The 19,513-nt window shown below is 43.6% G+C and overlaps 1 protein-coding gene and 1 long non-coding RNA gene across 7 annotated transcripts in view; both read right to left on the bottom strand.

Moving 5' to 3' along the window:
• cadm1a (cell adhesion molecule 1a) overlaps positions 1-19,513 on the bottom strand; it is a 1,471,967-nt gene that overhangs the window by 323,454 nt on the left and 1,129,000 nt on the right. The window lies entirely within an intron of this gene.
• On the bottom strand, positions 12,455-18,557 carry LOC117516932. The gene is made up of 2 exons (XR_004562579.1): positions 18,326-18,557; positions 12,455-12,893 (listed from the first exon to the last, which is right to left on the bottom strand). It is a non-coding gene; the product is annotated as an uncharacterized LOC117516932 (long non-coding RNA).

Raw genomic sequence — 19,513 nt, 5'->3', positions numbered from 1 at the left:
CTTTTGGATACGCCCATCCCACACAGTACAATTGTGTATGTGGATGGATCCTCCATTAAAAATGCTTATGGACAAACACAATCTGGATATGCTGTTGTCACAAATTCAGAAGTATTGGATTCTACTTCATTGCCATTGTCATTCTCAGCGCAAGCAGCTGAATTAGTTGCTTTAACTGCAGCTTGTCATTTGTTTAAAGGAAAAGCTGTGACAATCTATACGGACAGCCAGTACGCTTTCAGCACAGTGCATGTGTTTGCAAAACTGTGGGAAGAGCATGGGATGGTGACATCATCTGGAAAGCCAGTAACTCATGCCACACTCCTAACTGCACTACTGAAAGCTGTGAAATTGCCTAAACAAATTGCTATATGCAAATGTGCGGCTCACACCAAAGGCTCTGACAGTCTTTCAAAAGGAAATGATTTTGCTGACAGAGCAGCAAAGGAGGCAGCAGCAGCTTCTTCTATTTTTGTTGTACAGGAAACCACTCCAGATTTGCACTTAGGTCACATACTGCTTGCTGAGATGCAACAGCAGGCACCTGAGAAAGAAAGGCAGATGTGGTTACACAAAGGAGCTACATTCGCAAATGATTTGTACTTATGACCACAAAAGAAACCCATATTGCCAAAAAATATGTTTAAATGGGCAGCTATTATGAGCCATGGCGTGACGCATGTCTCATCAGGGGGTATGATATCGCAATTGCAATCTATTTTTTGTCTTTATGGGTTCGATGCATATGCAAAACAGCATTGTAGAGCATGCATGACATGTGCAAAACACAACTCACAAGGCAATTTGAGACCCCAAAGAGGCAAATTTCCAACACCACAATATCCCTTTCAAGTGATTCATATGGATTATATACAGCTGAGTAAACATGAAGGGAAGGAATTTTGTTTAGTCATAATTGATGCCTTCTCAAAATGGGTAGAATTGTTCCCCACAAAACATGCAGATGCACTTACAGTGGCTAAAGCACTGTGCAAAGACATCATTCCACGATTTGGAATACCAGAAACAGTCTATTCAGATAATGGAGCGCATTTTGTTAATACAATAGTGCAACATGTGGGAGAAGCGCTACAGATTAATCTCAAAAATCATTGTGCTTATCATCCACAAAGTGCCGGATTAGTAGAAAGGATGAATGGGACAGTAAAAAACAGACTTAGGAAGACAATGGAGGAAACAGGCAGACCATGGACACATTGTGTAGATTTGGTAAAAATGTACATAAACATAACTAGTACCATGGGGTTGACACCGTATGAAACATTGTTTGGCAGAAAATACCGATTGCCATATTATGGGCAAATTTGGGATGTACCTGAGGAAGCCAATTTGGCAGATTACATGAGGAAGATGTTAGAAAGACAACGAGGGAGAGTTTCAAACACTGATGATCCCATTTCTCCACAGGATGACCCTAAAGTGGTACCTGGAGACTGGGTGTTGATAAGAAGCATCAAGAGAAAACACTGGCATTCACCTAAGTGGGAAGGGCCCCATCAAGTACTACTCACAACACCCACAGCTTTGAAAATTGGGGAAAGAAGTACATGGATTCATTTAACTCACTGTAAGAAAGTCATTTCTGCAGACACAGGCAAACAGTAAGAACAGTAGGATAAGACTAGTAATAGTGTGTGAGCTTGGTGTTAAGATCCAGGTTAGACACGAAAGCTAGCAGAAGACTTTAAGAAACCACTGTTCTGAACATAGGTGTGCTGTAGTGTGTAGAAATGACAAAAGTAAAAAACAAAAAGAACGAGGGTCCCTGGACCCCATGGACAGTCCTTATTATGCTACTTTTCTTTTTTGGATTAGGCTTATTAGTGAAAGCCATAAGTGTCGGACACGACAATACAGGACACATCAACAAACTAAATAGGCCAAAAAGAGAGGACAGAGGCCCCAATCCACTTATACCTGTAGGGCATCGATGTAGTAAACAAGAGCATATCAATTTGGTGTACAGGCCTGCTTTCCCCGAAATGCTTCAGTAGTAATCAAAGTCCCTTTTACATCCTTGACACGGACACAGGATGATCAACAGGGATCATGGTATAGTGGCTATGATTGGTATATGACAAATGATCAACAGGATAAGAGATGGGAGACCTTGGTGGCAGATAGGTATGACAGATGGACGCCTAGTTGGGCTCAAACCGGGTGGGCTAAGTACCAAAGCCAATTCCTCAAAATGTATCAAACAGAGGATAGCTTGCTGATTGCAGTGGATACAAAAAACAAATCCATAATCCCACCAGGAACACCGGATCCAGAATGTTGGTTGTTTTTGTTGTGGGTCCACAAAACAGGGTCTGACCCCTACTTCTCCCTGATATTGTGTGAAGATAATATCATGGCTACAGCTAACAAGACATTAAAGCAACCAGTTATGACTGATCTCAGCAGGACAAAGGGTGCATCCATAAGAAATACAAAAGACATGAAAACAGATGACTGGTTCCTAGTAACTACAGGAATTAGTGGACAAAATAATTGGCTTTTAATGGCAGAACAAGCAGGACTAGCTTCAAAAAGGGACTGTGTTGTATGTATGGGACCCAGACCTATATTACAGGTAATACCGGCAGCATTACCCAAAGACTGTCTGTTGACTGTAATGACACAGACATACATTGCAGCAAACAACAATTGTTCTAAGTGGGACAAGATCTATCCATTGACCAAATTGACTAAGATTAAACCTTTATTTCAAGCAAAGTTGGGCATGCTAACCATACATGTGTAAACTTGACAGGGATAAGTAAGACTTTGGGTAGCTTAAACCACACTGCCTGGTGTAAGGATGTGGTCCATAGTAAGTCCACATTCAAGCCTGTCAGTAGGAGTGATGTATGGTGGTGGTGTGGTGATAACAGAATCTTTGACAGACTGGCAAGAAATGTGTCAGGTTATTGTGCATTAATATCATTATTGTTACCAGTTAAAGCTATACCCATGACCCCTGAAGACGTTATGACATATGCAGCCTCTCTTATTCCTGAAGACTGGCAGAAAGGCATAGCCAGACATAGAGTAAAAAGAGATTGGAAAGGAGTGGGAGATCCAACATATATTGATGCGATAGGAGTCCCCAGAGGAGTGCCTGACGAGTATAACTGGTTGATCAAATAGCAGCTGGATTCGAATCCTCCATCTGTTGGTGGTGTTCAATTAATAAGAACGTAGACAGAATAAACTACATCCACTACAATGTGCAGAAATTAGGAAATTGGACTGAGGAAGGATTTAAGGCTGTCCATTCACAGTTAGAAGCCACGTCCCTTATGGCCTTCCAGAACCGTATTGCTCTGGATATGTTGTTGGCAGAGAAAGGAGGTGTTTGTGCCATGTTCGGAGAACAATGCTGCACATTCATTCCCAACAACACAGCTGCAGATGGCAGCCTCACTCAAGCCATCGACGGGCTGAGGACGTTGAACAGGAAGATGAAAGAGCACAGTGGAGTAAACACCGAAGGCTGGGATTGGTGGCTGGAAGGGATGGGAAAATGGAGGTCTTTGACTTCTTCACTATTAGTGTCTATAGCAGTATTTGCTGCGATTCTAACATTGTGTGGATGTTGTTGTATTCCATGTCTTCGAGGCCTTGCAAATAGAATGATAACCACAGCAATAGGTCCAGGACCAGGAGGGGGACCAGCTTCATATCCACTCCTGGGGCAAAACGACGAGGAGGAGGAAGAGGGCTCTCATGACCTGTACCCAGACCAATGGAAGTATGATGACCCAGACACCGATGATGATGACATAACCTCTGGGGTGTAAGCCTGTAGAACATACCATGATGAACCTCTTAGTGAAAATCTCAAAAGAAGTGCTAAGCTAGGTGATGCCTACTATATGTTTAACAAGCGATAACAGGAGGGAAATGTTAAAGATTTTATATATATATATTTTATCACTGTTAAACATTTGTTCCTTTGTCTTTGTTCTGATGAAATGTTATTGAGCTGTTTTGCACCTGTCTTAACGTAACCCTGAGAATGTACTTGTTATTATTACACTGACAGCACAACCTTTGTTTCTGTAGCCACTAACGACTGGGAGTGAAGAGATGGAGGTTATTTTGACCTTATGCTGTACAAATGCTTACTGTTTTAAACAGGACACTCCAAGCTTTTGCAGAACAGATGATAAGTGCAAACAGAGGAGCCTGCAAGAACGAGATGTGCTGACCTTCAAGATATGATTAAACAAAGGAACTGTTTTTCCACGCAGCTGCACTTATTGCGTATGTGTTGTTTTACGGGAAGAAACTTGTCTCGCGTCACCCACCCCCCCCCCCCCCCCCCTTAGGACAAGTTTCACAATGTGGGTAGGCTTTCTCCTAATAAAAAGAGTGAGGCATGCGCAACAGTCCTTAGTGCTTTCAGTGGTACTACATGTACGGACTGTTTGCACTCCTCGCGAGCTAAATTTGACTTTCTGTCTCACTGGTGTTTTTGACTCTGTTGTCTTGTTAAAGGTTTTAAGAATGTTTGGCAGGAGAAATACCCAACACTTACCAACCCCTAGAGCAAACACACAGGTGACAGTGGTAAGGAAAAACTCCGTCTGATGATTTGAGGAAGAACCCTCAAGCAGACCAGACTCAAAGGGGTGACCCTCTGCTTGGGCCATGCTACCGACACAATTTACAATACAAATATGTCACAGGGGCCTTGCTTTTTTTTTGTCTTTTTTTTTCTGTATTTTTGCTGTGCTTGTCAGTTGCATGTATAGTTGTGCTGTGATTTGCCGTGCTTTTTTCTTTTCATCATGTGATTGTTGTGTTTTGGTTCTTTTGCACGTGTGTGCTTTTGTATGTTGTATGTTCATTGCCCCATGAACTTCTACCACTGGCCCCTGTGGCCCACAGACTGGGATAAAAGCGCAGAGAGTGTGGGTGTGGGAGGAGGACTTGGAGCGGGGAGGCCCACAAGAGAGGAAGCCTGACGCAGGTGCAGACGCGGACGCAGGACGCCAGGTAGAGAGACAGGACGGAGAGAGACACGTACAACGCTGCTAAACAGTTAAGAGAGGGACGTGTCTTAGACTGCTTGTGTGTGCGTGCACGTCTTGGTGAGGTTTATGCTAGAGTTCTCCCTCTAATCTGTACAGCTTGCTGGGTGTGGAAGCACAGGGAAGGAGAGACACAGATTGCGGCCAGAGGCGCAGGGGATCGAAAGGACAGGACGCGCGCACAACGCTTGCTATATGGTTAAGTAAAAGGGACGTCTCCCAGACTGCTTGTGTGTGTGTGCGTGCGCACCTTTTTGAGATTGTGCATGGCCCTCAGCCCCTCCCTCTGGTCTGTACAGCTGGCTGTGTGTGGAGGTATGGAGGAGGAAGACGCGGACCGTGGCCGGAGGTGCTGGAGATGGAGAGGACAAGATGCATGGGCAGCGCCCGCGAAGTGGAGGTCTGACCTGAGCCCCGGGACCACTCGGACGTTGCGGAGTATTGTCAAAAAAAAAAGGAGGGATAATCATTCAGCTCCCCACTGTCAATGCCCAGCTCTATGCAGAGTCTTTTTTTTTTTTTTAAAAAGCAAGATATTGTGATTTTATTCTTTCTGACTGAGGCTTTGGGTTCTTTTTTTTTATTTTTATTATCTTTACTGGTTCCGGACATTTTATATTGACTTTTGGTAGTTTTAGTTAAATACTTATTTATTTTAATTGTGAATAAATTGTTTTCAATTTTGCCAACATTAGCTTGGGCTGTTTCTTAGGAGTTGTACTTGGTGATTAAAAGACCCTGATTGGTGACATTTCTTTGGCGTTGTCGGCAGGATAACCAGTGCTACTGCTGAGAAATGGACCCAGCTCAACCAGGCCCCAGTGCAGCTATATGATGCCATGGTTTATGGGGCCGCATGGATTCCAAAATTCAATGGGGAAGCTGCAAAGGTGGAAGCAATGTTGAGGGCGCAAGGTCTAAACCCACAGCAGCAGGCAGATTTTGTTTTGGGAGCCTTGGAAGGGGAAGCCAAGCAGGAGCTAATGCTAGCCAAATCAACTGAAAAGGACACTGGGGCTAAGGTATTGGCTTTTTTACAAAACCTTTACGCTAAGCCTGCCACAAAAGCAAAATTATGTGTAAATTTTTTTTAACTGTAAACAGAGGGCTGGTGAATCAATTAAAACTTTTATTTTAGCCTCCGTGAAGTGTTTTCTAGGTGGCAAGATGCTGATGTAGATGGGACTGGGGAGGACGACCTGCTTTTGGATCAGTTTATGGTTGGTCTCCTTAAAGGGCCGCTTAAACAGGAACTTAGTCACCAAATGCGGCGTAGAGATGATATGACTTTTAAAATTGCTTGTAAAGAGGCTCGCGCCTTGGGGAAAGAGCTTGAGGAAGAGGATGATGTGCTGGTGTCAAATCGTGTCGCAGCCTACGCTCCTTCTAGACCAACCACCTTTGACAGTGAGAAATTAAGGGAAAAGATGCATTCTGAGCTGAAGGAGGAGCTGTTGGGGAGTTAAGGAAGGATATTAAAGAGCAATTAAAGGCTATGTCATCTGTAATAGTGGAGGATATTAAAGCTCAGTTCCGAGTTCCATCTCCAACCCCACAATCTCAAATGGGACATCCACAAGCAGGGACCCCCTCTTACCAGTGGCATGAACAAGGGAGCCGCAGGATTTTTAGCCACCCCTGCAGCTGAGGGCCAAGCAGTGGGGGCGGTTGTTTCAGAGCCCAAGGCGCACTCCATACAGGCCCCAGAACCTGCTGCGGCAACAGACCCTGAGTTATAATTGTACAATCCCCTTTATACTTGATACAGGGTCACAAGTATCTTTGATGAGCCAGGCTTTGTTTAGGAAATTATGGAAGGGATTAAATTGACTACCCCTGCAGATGTCCCTTGGCTAACCTTGCGGGCTGCTAATGGCCTACAGATTCCATATATTGGCTATGTGGCTGTAAATTGTGTGGTGGGACAAGTTAGGGCGCTACGAAAACGTAATTATCATTGTGGAAGATGGATGTCTTGGGCCAGAGAAGGGAATTATTGGTATGAACATCTTTGGTCTTCACTTACCCAGGGCAACCACTCGGGGCTAGCAGCCTTCAAAACCACTCTGCCTTCAGCTGAAGGAAAATTGTGGACCAAAGCCTTCACAGAGTGCCAGCGGATTGCCATCAGTGGGCCCCGACCTACAGTGGATGGGGTTGCCAGACTTCCGCGCCAGCCGCCCGTGACCATCCCCCCACACACAGAGATGGTTCTATGGACACAGGTAAATGATATTCCTATTAACTGTGTTGTTGTTATTGAACCTCTCATAAGCAGTGATGGTGAGTGGCTGGTCAGGTAGACTCTGGCCACCGTGAAAGATGGACGAGTACCCTGCCGGTTCTGCAATCCCAATCCTTATTTAGTAGAGGTGCCTCAGCAACTACCATTGGCCCGAGTTACTGAAGTGGATCCAGCGACAATCCAGGGGGAGCAGGACCATGTGCTGAACAGTGTGGCCCCTGATGTTATAGAGGTGGCAGTACAAGGTATTGCTGATATAGCTGAAACACCAAATGACTTGCACCCGACCATGTCTTTGCAGGGGAGTGGGTTGACTGAAGAACAGCAACAGAAGTCTGTGTTTTTACGCCACAAAGAGGATTTTGGACGCATGGGAGTGGTCAAGCATCAGATTCCCACGGGCACAGCTCCACCAAGCCAGGAGAGTTATAGACATGTGCTGCTGAGCCTGTATACAGAATTGAGGTCTCTGTTGAAGAATATGCGGGAGAGTGGAGTGGTACGGGAAAGCTCCAGCCCATGGGCATTACCAATCATCTTAGTGAGAAAGAAAGATGACTCTTGGTGATTTTGTGTCGATTATCGGAAATTGAATGCACTGACCCACAAGGATGCCTATCCCCTCCCCCGCATTGAGAAGTCATTAACAGGGCTAAAAGCAGCTAAATGGTATTCTACATTGGACTTGACAACACTATCTTGGCTATTGGCAAGTTGAGGTAGACCCAGCTGACAAGGAGAAAACTGCCTTTACCATGCCTCTTGGTTTTTACGAATTTGAAAGGATGCCCTTTGGGCTACACAGTGCACCTGCTACCTTCCGGAGGCTCATGCAACGGTGTTTGGGCCATATGGTAAATGACTTTCTGCTTATTTATTTAGATGATGTTGTGGTGTTCTCCTCTGATTTTGACAGCCACTTGCGCCACCTGGAAGAGGTTTTTGAGAAGTTGCAGGAACATGGGTTGAAACTGCAACCTCGGAAGTGCTGTCTTTTCCAGAGAAGCGTGAAATACCTGGGGCATGTGATCAGTGAGGAGGGAGTGGCCACGCACCCAGTAAAAATGGAGGCGGTGATGGACTGGCCTGTCCCCAAGACGGCAAAACAGGTGAAGTCATTCCTTGGGTTTGCTGGGTATTACCGCCGCTTTATACCAAACTTCTCTATGATTGCCCTACCTCTTAACGCTTTGACCCATGGCACCACCCAAGACCGAACAGTTCCAGTTGCCTGGTCAGAAGAGTGCCAGCAGGCTTTTGATAAGTTGAAGGAGGCATTATTAAATGCCCCAATTCTAGCATATGCAGATTTTTCTCAACCCTTTCGTCTCTACACAGATGCCAGCTTTGAGGGCCTAGGAGCAGTACTTGCACAGGTACAGGACGGGAAGGAGAGTGTTATCGCCTATGCGAGCCGCAACCTCCAACCAACGGAGCGTAATGACCAAAACTATATTTGTTCAAGCTAGAGCTGCTGGCGCTAAAGTGGGCGGTCACAGAAAAATTGGTGCGGAATTTACGGTTTTCACTGACAATAACCCCTTGGTACATCTGGATACAGCCAGTTTGGGTGCAGTGGAACAAAGGTGCGTAGCTCAGTTAGCTAACTTTAAATATACCTTAAAGTATCAGCCTGGCACTCAGAACAGAAATGCAGATGTTTTATCCCGATTACCCGAGCAGGACGATAGCCCAGTGCAGTCGCTTCAAGTTACGGCAGAAGATGGAGCATCGTGGGAAGACCGGCAGAAGGCGGACCCTGACCTCTGCCATACAAAGCTGCACAAAGAGCTGCAGTGAGCGTGCCCTGAGGTATGTGCTGACACTTCCACATTTCTGAAAGGCCTTATAAGATATTGGGATAGATTGAAGTAGAAGATGGGGTGCTGAAAAGGTGAAGGGAGGATGTAGGTACTGGGACTGTAATTTGTCAGGTTCTTGTCCCCAAGCAGAAAACGCTGGCTGTATGGAAGGCCCACCACGATGGGATGGACCATCCAAGCATGGACCGAACAAAGATGATTCTCCAGTAACGCTGCTTCTGGCCTGGAATGGAGAAAGATTTGGAGAAGTGGTGCAGCTCTTGTCCTCAGTGCGTGTATAATAAATCTGAGCCTGATGGCAGGGCCCCACTGAAACCTATTTGGACCTCTTACCCCTTTGAAGTGGTCAGCATTGATTATCTGTCCCTTGGTAGCCCAGAGGACAGGTATCAATACATATTGGTGATGACAGACCTGTTTTTAAAGTATGCTGTTGCAGTGCCTACTCGGGACCACTCCGCAGATACCACCGCCAGAGCATTATACAGTAATTGGATCTTGACATTTGGATGCCCGGAACGGATACTTTCCGATTGTGGAGCGGCCTTTGAATCCTCCTTGATGAAGCAGCTTTGTCAACTGTATGGGTGCCATAAAAGCAGAACCACGGCATACCATCCCCAGGGAAAAGGTGGTTGTGAACGATTCAATCAGACCCTTTTACAGTTGCTCAACTCTCTCCCAGAGACCCAACAGCGGTTTTGGCCAGATAAATTGCCAGCCCTGGTCCAGGCTTATAATAACACCGTTCACAGCACGACAGGGATGACTCCTCATTACACTGTGTTCGGTAGACACGCATGGCTACCATTGGATTGGTTGTCTGGTCTGGCCCCTCCATAGACGCTCAGAGCTTAGAAGGATGGGCCAGACACCACCAGAAGGCCCTGCGAGGGGTGTATAAGACTGTAAAAGAACGGACAGTTCACCGTCAACATAAGGGACCAGGTGAGACTAAGCAACCTTTACACAAAAGGCTATACCAGCATCGCAGAGAGGGCGCCAGTGGACCTCAGTCTGCAGTTAATCTCCACCTTAAAGACACTAACCACATGTTTGAGGACAAGGAAGTTAAAATTAGCCAGAGAGAAGAAATGGTTTGAGAGAGGGGTCAAGGAGGCATTCTTTGTGAAACGTTTGAAACCCAGCCTTAACCGGGGAGGGGGTCTGAGACATGCTTTATCCCCTGTTTACAATGGGGTACTCAGGTCAAAGCAGTTTCAGTCTTTTGTTCATGGTAATGAGTCATTCACGTCATCAGCAGAGTCGTCAAGGGTGCCATCAAGAGAGGGTCAGTCCCATCATTAGGGGACAGCTGCCCTGTCATTAGGAGGGTGCTAACTAGAGCACAATAGGTGCTAATTAGAGGTATTGTTTAGTCACTGGCCTATAGCAGTCTGCCTCTCGGTAGGAGGGGTCTGGTTAGGTTTAAAACTCCAGCTTTTGTGACTTCTTGATTATTCTTCTCTACAAGAGTCAAGACAGAAGTCAGACCACCAGAGCAAGAATTTTAGCTGAGGAAGCTTCTGCGATTTGAAGCGAAACGTCCTCGCGTCAAGCAACCCAGTCCAGTCGAAGATTCTAGCTTCTCTACTATGTTGTTTCAGAGGTTAACATACAGTCATCATGGGCATGAATGTCATCATAAACTTTGGGCTTTTAACGGTGTCCTTGAACTTGTGCCAATGTGGAATGATTATACTGCACATATCATTCAGGAGCTGAGCCCTGAACACACAGGACCCATCATCTCATCCCTGTAATCACCTGCCCCTCTGATGACGTGGACATAAGACACAAACAACTGTGCAGTGTCACTTTCCTTAATTGACAGTGGCTACTGCAAATGGACATCTATGCACCGGCACTTTATTTTGGACCCTGCTTCAGTCTACTTGCACTGCCTACTGTCCACTGTACTTGCTTGTCTCACCACGGTTTACTTCATTTACAGTCTGCTGTTAATGTGAATCTCGTGTCCACTTATTGCATTGTTTATGGTTGTGTTTGTTGTTCTTGCACCTTGGGCCAGCCATCTTCCATCCATTTTCTACACCCAGTTACTCCAATTAAGGGTCTGGGGGCTGAGCCTATCCCAGCAGTCATAGGGCAGGGTACACCCTGGACAGGATGATAGTCTATCGCAGGGCCACATACAGTGCATCCAGAATGCATTCACAGTGCTTCACTTTTTCCACATTTTTTGTTACAGCCTTATTCCGAAATGGATGAGATTCATTTTTTCCCCTCACACAATCCAACACACAATACCCCATAATGACAATGTGAAAATTTGATTTATTTATTTTAAATTTTTGCAAATTTATTAAAATTTCAAAAACTAAGAAATCACGCGTACGTAAGTATTCACAACCTTTTCCATGAAGCTCAAAATTGAGCTCAGGTGCATCCTCTTTCTACTGATCATCTTTGAGATGTTTCTACAGCTTAATTGGAGTACACCTGTGGTAAATTCACTTGAGTGGACATGATTTGGAAAGGCACACACCTGTCTACGTATAAGGTCCCACAGTTGACAGTGGATGTCAGAGCACAAACCAAGCATGAAGTCAAAGGAATTGTCTGTAGACCTCTGAAACAGGATTGTCTCGAGGCACAAATCTGAGGAAAGGTACAGAAACATTTCTGCTGTGAATGTCCTTGAGTGGTCCAGCCAGATCCCAGACATGAATCCGATTGAACATCTCTTGAGAGATCTGAAAATGTCTGTGCACCGATGCGCTCCATCCAACCTGATGGAGCTTGAGAGGTGCTGCAAAGAGGAATGGACAAAACTGCCCAAAGATAGGTGCCCCAAGCTTGTGGCATCATAGTCAAGAAGACTTGAGGCCATAATTCCTGTCAAATTTGCTTCAACAAAGTATTGAGCAAAAGGTGTGAATAGTTATGTTAATAGTTAAGTTATCCAGGCTAGATTCAATGTGCTCTACTCTCACTAGAGATCACCGTCACCCAACCACAGGCTAATCTAACGACACTACCCATACATGCCTGTATAATAGATGTGTTCTACTGACAGTTTCGCCATACAAGCCAAAACTGATGAAGCCACCCATACATGCCTGCATAACAGATGTGTTGTACTGACAGTTTCATGCTCCTCCTACATAAGCGTGTGAGCCCAGAGATCAGTTAACAATTTTTGACTGTTGTTCCATTGCTGCAAGTATTACTAAAGATCTTTAAACTTACTCATTCTGTCTCTTGTGATCTCTGACTCTTATTTAAAAATGATTCTGACAATAAGCACAAAATAGACATAGTTTCTGTTATTTTCTATTTACAGTAGATACTCGTGCATACAAAAAGACTCAAACAGGCTGATGGTATATCCAACTTTTTGTCACAGGCACCTGTATTTATCACTGAGGCCACAACAACATATAATTATTAGCTTATTCAACAACGACTGATTCAGGCATTTCTAAGAGGTAAAAATAAATTAATCAAACATGTTGGCACAAAAATACAAAGGGTTCGGTTGTGCACAAGAAGATGTTATTGTTGCAACTTCTATCCTGTCTTTATGAAGCAGAGTCTTTAATATGTAAGGACACATGTCAATGACGGTACAGAACATTCAGGTCAGGGGTGATTTCTGCAGTTCCTTTTTGTTACTTCAAAGCTGAATTCGACAGCTAAGGTTGGGAGTCAGATTTGAGGGGAGGGGACAGTCAGGAGTCCAGTTGGCTTCAATTTGTTGATCCCTCCATCCAGGATACAAACCCGTGGGAAATTTACTTTGACCAGGTGTGCTGCAAACTGGGAACAAACAGGAAAAAAAAAAGACAAAAACTTACTTAAAGAAAAAACAAACACAAAATTGCTAATATTCATGCATTTGGACTCTTTCCAATTATGAATATTTTCAGGTAACACGTGCAATGTGTGAATTAATCTGTCAGGTAGGCCAATGTTGACACAAGTGTATGATCGAGAATGGTTGTCTTTTCTTGTGTTTTTTTTTTTTTTTTTTGCTGCTGTTGCTGTCTGTAGTAAACAGGAATAGACTAAGTTAAAGGCCATGCGATAAAATGCATTTCAGACACCTAGTGTCTTTAAATGACTGTAAAAAGGAACAGGAATCTGTAAGTCATTTCAGCTCTTGTGTCATGGCAACAAGCCAAGATGAGTACAAACAATCCAGCAAGATGGCACCAATTAGCTCACCTGGCATTGTATCATTCTTTTTTGAGCAACCCAGGCTCGTCTTAAATCATTTTTTGAGGAATGCCTACTCCAGATTTACCACCCAGTACCATACTGTTCGTATGCTAATGATGGACATAAATGATGTCAAAAACATGTTCAGTGAGTTGGAAAATTTTCATGTATCCATCCCCTATCTTGGCTAAAGAAGAAAGTGTTTTTTTATTTTAAAAACAATACTTATGTTTACTTTGCCCAATTACTTTAGGGATCTTAAATTTCAGGGATTATTTAGTCCCAGTCCCAGCAGAAGACTGCCCCTCCCTGAGCCTGGTTCTGGTGGAGGTTTCTTCCTGTTAAAAGGGAGTTTTTCCTTCCCACTGTTGCCAAGTGCTTGCTCACAGGGGGTCGTTTTGACCGTTGGGGTTTTTCCGTAATTATTGTATGGCCTTGCCTTACAAATAAAGCGCCTTGGGGCAACTGTTTGTTGTGATTTGGCGCTATATAAATAAATTGATTTGATTTGATTTATAGAACTGGTTGGAACTCCTAAATGGTTAATGTACTATTTTTGTTAATCTGTTGAATTAAAGCTAACAGCCTACACGTTAAACACATTTTGACTGGTTCATTTGTGTGCCATTGTATTTTAGTACGATGCCACAATTACAAAAATTGTATCCCTGTCCAATTACTTATGGACCTGGCTGTTCAAAAGGAAATCATTCAAATATCACCCTGACCAGAGATTAAAATAACAAGATGACACACTACAAAAAAAAATAAATAAATAAAATAAAATCCATTAACTCCAGCCTTTCTGTACACTGACTGACTTGTCAGAACATGTTACTTTTTCCAGTTTGCCTTGTTATTTATCTACAGTAGTGTTGTGCAATATAGTTCCTTGTAAGTGCACTTTCCAGGGGTGACATCATGTGTGGCTTCAGTACTACACAGCAACACAAGGAAGTTTGATTATGAAACCTTTCTTTCTGATTGCAAGATTGTAGCACATGACAACCTCTGTCTGGTCACCAACTGGATGGGTGGTAGTCTTGATTTCTTGGGTGCCTATCCAGTGCAGGTGACAAGGGGATGTTGCCCCTTTGTCTCTGTAGCTGGGGCCTCAGCATCATGGATGCAGTGGTGTTTAGCACAGTATCACATCTGTTTTGTGGGGGTTCAAACCCAGCCTGGGGCCAAGACTATGGTTCTGTGTCCTATGCCTTGTGCGCACAGGCCTGGCTTGCTCTTGCATGATGGATGCTTGTTGTACCCCAACATGTTATGGCTGGTCTGGTTCCCTGTGGGTACTCTGGGCCACCTAATGGTAAGGGGTGATGACCCTTAGGTTGCCTGTCCACACAATGAGTGGCCGTTCCTGTGGGGGCTAGTGCAGTTGGCGTGGGGTACCTCCCATTAATGGAGGTTCCATGTGTGCCAAAGAGGCCATCTTGCTGTGTAGGGGAACGTAGCACTGATGCAACTCATTATATTTCCTCACTTTAACGCATCTTTTTATACACAAATTAATGCTGCACCAGCAAAACTGCCAGGATTTTAATTTTGCAAGTAATTGCAACCATAAAGGGACTCAATGCAAATGACAATGTTCTGTTTACATAATGTAGGGCTACACAAAACACTGCATACTGTACATACAATATGCACGACATCAGAGATGTTATCTACGTACAGTAGTGTTCAGAATAATAGTAGTGCTATGTGACTAAAAAGATTAATCCAGGTTTTGAGTATATTTCTTATTGTTACATGGGAAACAAGGTACCAGTAGATTCAGTAGATTCTCACAAATCCAACAAGACCAAGCATTCATGATATGCACACTCTTAAGGCTGTGAAATTGGGCTATTAGTAAAAAAAAGTAGAAAAGGGGATGTTCAAACTGCTTTTTTAGCAATCCTGTAAATCACTAAACTAGCATTTAGTTGTATAACCACAGTTTTTCATGATTTCTTCACATCTGCGAGGCATTAATTTTGTTGGTTTGGAACCAAGATTTTGCTTGTTTATTAGTGTGCTTGGGGTCACTGTCTTGTTGAAACACCCATTTCAAGGGCATGTCCTTTTCAGCATAAGGCAACATGACCTCTTCAAGTATTGTGACATATCCAAACTGATCCATGATACCTGGTATGCGATATATAACATGCCCATATCATGATGCTTGCACCACCATGTTTCACTGTCTTCACTGTGAACTGTGGTTTGAATTCAGAGTTTGGTGGTCGTCTCACAAACTATCTGCGACCCTTGGACCCAAAAGAACAATTTTACTCTCATCAGTCCACAAAATTTTCCTTCATTTCTCTTTAGGCCAGTTGATGTGTTCTTTGGCAAATTGTAACCTCTTCTGCACGTCTTTATTTAACAGAGGGACTTTGCGGGAGATTCTTGCAAATAAATTAGCTTCACACAGGTGTCTTCTAACTGTCACAGCACTTACAGGTAACTCCAGACTGTCTTTGATCATCCTGGAGCTGATCAGTGGGTGAGCCTTTGCCATTCTGGTTATTCTTCTATCTATTTTGATAGTCTTCCGTTTCTTCCACGCGTCTCTGGTTTTTTGTCCATTTTAAAGCGTTGGAGATCATTGTAGATGAACAGCCTATAATTTTTTGCACCTGCGTATAAGTTTTCCCCTCTCCGATCAACTTTTAATCAAACTACGCTGTTCTTCTGAACAATGTCTTCAACGTCCCATTTTCCTCAGGCTTTCAAAGAGAAAAGCATGTTCAACAGGTGCTGGCTTCATCCTTAAATAGGGGACACCTGATTCACACCTGTTTGTTCCACAGAATTGATGAACTCACTGACTGAATGCCACACTACTATTATTGTGAACACCCCTTTTTCTTTTTTTTTTTACTAATAGCCCAATTTCATAGCCTTAAGAGTGTGCATATCATGAATGCTTGGTCTTGTTGGATTTGTGAGAATCTACTGATACCTTGTTTACCATGTAACAATAAGAAATATACTAAATACCTGGATTAAGCGTTTTAGTCACATAGCACTACTATTATTCTGAACACTACTGTACACAAGAGGCATCTTTGGGAAGGTATAATTCATGGCCTAAGACAGCAGCAGTCAACAATCTCCAATCTAATTTCAGGACAGTGAAACACTGTGTGCTTTGTTGTTATTCAGCATACACTATACTTTCAGACACAAATTCCCTGGTCCAGCATACTGTTGTGCTACACCGCATCCTGAAAGTATTCACAGTGCTTCACTTTTTCCAAATTTTGTTATGTTACAGCCTTATTCAAAATGGATTAAATGATTTTTTTTTCCTAAAATTCTACACACAATACCCCATAATGACAATATGAAAAGTTTTTTTTAAAGAGTCATACAAATTTATTAAAAATAAAAAACTAAGAAATCCCATGTAAGGTCCCACATGTCAGAGCACAAACAAAGCACGAAGTCAAAAGTCTGTAGACCTCCGAGACAGGATTGTCTTGAGGCACAAATCTTGGGAAAGCTTTTAAAGTCCCATTGAGCACAGTGCTCCAATCATCCATAAATGGAAGATGTCAGATCCACCAGGACTGTCCATAGAGCTGGCTGCCTGTCTAAATGGAGTGATCGGGGAAGAAGGACCTTATTCAGGGGTGACCAAGACATCGATGGTCACTGTCAGAGCTCCAGCATTCCTCTGTGGAGAGGAAGGACCTTCCAGAAGGACAACCATCTCTGCAGCATTACACCAATCAGGCCCGTATGGTAGTAGCCAGACGGAAGCTACTTCTCAGTAAAAGGCACATGGCAGCCCGCCTGGAGTTTACCAAAAGGTACCTGAAAGACTCTCAAAACATGAGAAAATTCTCTGGTCTGATGAGACAAAGATTGAACTCTTTGGTGTCAACGCCAGGAGTCATGTTTGGAGGAAACCAGGCACCATCCCTACAGTGAAGCATGGTGGTGGCAGCATCATGCTGTGGGGATGTTTTTCAGTGACAGGAACTGGGAGACTAGTCAGGATTGACGGAAAGGTCAATGCAGCAATATACAGAGACATCCTGGATGAAAACCTGCTCCAAAGCACTCTTGACCTCAGACAGGGACGATGATTCATCATCTTTCAGCAGGACAATGACCCTAAGCACACAGCCAAGATATCAAAGGAGTGGCTTCAGGACAACTCTGTGAATGTGAATGTTCTTGAGTGGCCCAGCCAGAGCCAAGACCTGAAACCAACAGAACATCTCTGGAGAGATCCGAAAATGGCTGTACACCCGCTCCCCCAACCAACCTGATGGCGCTTGAGAGATGCTGCAAAGAGGAATGGTTAAAACTGCCCTAAGATGGGTGCACCAAGCTTGTGGTGTCATATTCAAGAAGACTTGAGGCTGTAATTGCTGTCAAAGGTGCATTAAGAAAATATTGAGAAAAGGGTGTAAATACTAATGTACAGGCCATTTCACTCACATACACACTCATCTTCAACCATTTAGTCCAATTAAAGGTCGCGGGGGGCTGGAGCCTATCCCAGCAGTCATAGAGCATGAGGTTCACCCAGGACAGGACGCCAGTCTGCCACAGGGCCACAAACACACAAACAACACAGTCACACCCGCACGCACACCTACGGACAATTTAAAGATTCCAATCCACCTAACCCGCATGTCTTTGTATGTGGGAGGAAACCGGAGCACCCGGAGGAAACTCAAGCAACACAGGGAACATGCAAACTCCACACAGAAAGGCCACAGGCAGGAATTGAACCCATGCCCTTCTCGCTGTGAGGCAACAGTGCTAACCACTTAAGCCACCATGCTGACAGGCAATTTCTTAGTTTTTTTATTTTTCATAAATTTGCAAGGAATTAAAAAAATATTTTTTTTCCCCTGTTGTCATTATGGGGTGTTGTGAGTAGAATTTTGAGGGAAAAAATGAATTTACTCCATTTTAGAATAAGTCTGTAACATAACAAATTTGAAAAAGTGAAGCACTGTGAATAGTTTGTGGATGCACTGTACACAGTACTGTTTGTGTAATTGGTTCATTACCATAGCAGCACTCTTCATGGCGTGGCTGATCACCACAATAACACATCCTCTGAAGTTGTGAAGAATTCCTGTTGCAGGACACTGTATCAGTTCTCCATCAGAGCTGAAAGCTGTGCTGAAGGGAATGTTGAAGCTGCCGGAAAAATGACCTCTGCTGAAGCTGGACGCAGTGGGGTTAAGAAGCACAGTGCCAAAATGTTCAGACTTGATCAAATGTCAACATAATACCCATAGACAACACTGACAGAATGGATCCTAGAAACAGTTCAAACTATTCTGTATACTCTTATTATCGTACTTGTTATATCCAGCAGATATGTGAAATAATCGTGCATTTTTTGCTACAAGCATGAAATTTTGCACAATGATGCCTTTACATACCCTAAAAAGATATAGATATGGAGACATTTGAAAGAAGTAACGTAAACTAGTTTGTTTTTTTTTTTTTTCATTTTTCAAAATGGATGCCAGTCGTCTTAGATTTCCTGCATCTTTGCTTCTAGAATAAGTAGAATAATAATCTTAGTGTCTAAATATACATTTTGGAGGTCAGGAAATGCAATGGAACCACTTTCAAAGCTTTTACTCTCTCCAATTTTTTTTAAACTCTTAAAAGGCAATTATGTCATTTTCCATCATTGAATCCTGGTTTGTGCTAAAGTCGAGAGAAATCACTTTCACATGTTCCACCACATTTGCAAAGGGAAGTACACCTCAAAGCAGCTTTGTAACAAGTACAACGTCCTATGCAGCCTTTGGTGCATCCACATTTGAGTAACTCATGACAGGATTGTGATGCCTCAGGAAGGGTTGTCCACTTTGGTTCCAATTTCCCTTCTGAGTTTCTTTTCCATCCCCAGTGGTTTGGATCAGGAAGCTCTGGTGAAGCTAGGAATGTTTGCCCCCATATGTGTCCTCCCTGGTATACTGCCCTTCTGATATGCTCCCTGAGTGCTGCTTGGGTTGGAGGAATGTTTTCAATTGACTGACTTCTCCTTGTGAAAAGCTGCTGTCTTGCTCCATTCACCTCAGTCTGATCACTTGTTCTGTCATACATAAGTATGATCAAACGCTCGATGCTTGCCATGTGACTCTCTGAAATGTCAGGAGGAGCACAAGAGAAAGCCAGGAAGCTGGTCGTCACTTCATCAAATGTTTGCCAGGTTTGCCAAGCAGTTTTTTTTTTTT

This window comes from Thalassophryne amazonica, chromosome 9 (genome assembly GCF_902500255.1).
Source record: "Thalassophryne amazonica chromosome 9, fThaAma1.1, whole genome shotgun sequence".
NCBI lineage: Eukaryota > Metazoa > Chordata > Actinopteri > Batrachoidiformes > Batrachoididae > Thalassophryne > Thalassophryne amazonica.
This window is presented reverse-complemented; position numbering and strand designations above follow the sequence as displayed.